Raw genomic sequence first — 1843 nt, 5'->3', positions numbered from 1 at the left:
TATCCCCTCCCCAAGGGAGCTTCAGGTAACCACAGGCTCAGGGTCTGTCCAGACCAGCGAGGTGGACCCTCCAGCACAGACAGGTGAGGTGCTGGGGATTTCGTGGGTGACCCATGCTGTGACCCCTGAAACCACATGTTAGAAACCCCACAACTTGGCTCATGCCTGCAATGGATGGACATAAACTGCAGTCTCCAAGAAGCAGAGCAGATCTGTCTCTGGCTGGGTTTGCCATTCTTGGATGAAGCCGTCTTCCTTTTCCATCAACGGGAAGGTCCAAACCTCCCCCAGCCAGCGTGACAAAGGCACACTTCACACAGCTTTGACATGAATCGCTTGACTGATTCTCCCTCATGTTCCACACACAGAAACAAAGAAACCATCAAAATAATTCTTGAGCAATATGAACGCACTGATGCTCAGAAATGACAAAAAGAAATAAAGGCCCACCAGTCATCAATCTCCATTTTAAACTGGACTTCGGGTGTTTTCCAAGAGCATATGGCTTTTAGTTGGAGAAAGAGTGTGGACCTGGGTGAGGGAAGGTCAGCGGAGGAGGGACAGGGGTGAGGAGAAATGCTTGTTTTTAAAATATGGGGGGCTTCCTTGGTGGTCCAATGGCTAAGACTCCACGCTCCCAAGGCAGAGGGCCCGGGTTCCATCGCTGCTCAGGAAACTGGATCCCACAAGCTGCAACTAAGAGTTCGCAAGCCACAGCTAAAGATTCCATGTGCCATAACAAAGATGGAAGATCCTGCCTGATGCAACGGAGACCCAGCGTGGACAAGTAAATAAATAAATATTAAAAATAGAGTAGCAGTGCTGCAGTGACCCTTGGAATGCATACGTCTTTTAGAACTGTGGCTTTCTTAGGGGAGGAGCATGGCAGTGGGATGGCTGGGTCATATGGTAGTTTTATTCCCAGTTTTTTTTTTTTTGAGTTGATGTACAGCAGAGACCACCACCACATGGTACAGCAATTATCCTCCAACTGAAAAATGAATAAATAAAATACGGATACTCAGGAGTCTCCACACAAGTCCCTCTTGGAATTCAAAAGGTCAAGTCCTGCCAAATGACTGACCATTGATCCACCAGTCACCACGGGGCTGTCTTACAGAGGTGGGGGGTGGGGTGTTACTGGGTGAATTGAATCACTTCCCCCCAAAGCCTCTGGATATGTGTCTGTTTCTGTGCAGTCACAGTTGAGATCTGGATTCTGTAACAGATGCCCCCAGGGCTCTGCTTGCATTCTCTTGGGCTCCCTTTCCAGGCTGCCCCTGGAATTGACAACCCCTCCTCCAAGGAGCAGCCCTTACCCCACCACTGAGTGGGGCTCAGTTCCCTTTTACTCTAATGGGGCCAACTCCACAGTGGGACTCAAACCCATTTAATCATTTGCAAAACGAACATGCAGCCCCTTGCCCAACGTTGTTAAACCAAGTGTGAGGCCATTCTGAGCACGTGATGGGTGCTGCCCCTGGAGCTGGCCCTGAGGGGAAGCAGGCTGCCCCCAGGACCACCGTGCGGGGGGGCAGGTCTCACCAAAGTTTCCCTCCGCAAGACCACCTTACATCACCTGGTAGGTCTGTGCGAGCTCTCCCCAGGAACCTTCCTGCTAAAATCACTTCCTAATCAATAAATCCAATCCTTCTCCCAGGGTCTGCTTCAGAGGGACCCACACCAACAGGGTATGCATGTAGCCCCGATAGTCCAGGCGTCCAGAAGCAGAGCTGAGCAGACAGCTCATCCCCATCACACCCACCACCTCCCACCCTCAGATTCCACAGCTCCAGCACATCCAGTTTAAGGTCATCAGGAGCTTAAAACTATGAATCATGCG

Source organism: Budorcas taxicolor, chromosome 18 (genome assembly GCF_023091745.1).
Source record: "Budorcas taxicolor isolate Tak-1 chromosome 18, Takin1.1, whole genome shotgun sequence".
Lineage (NCBI taxonomy): Eukaryota > Metazoa > Chordata > Mammalia > Artiodactyla > Bovidae > Budorcas > Budorcas taxicolor.
The sequence above is the reverse complement of the archived record's forward strand: the minus strand, read 5'-3'. Positions refer to the sequence as shown.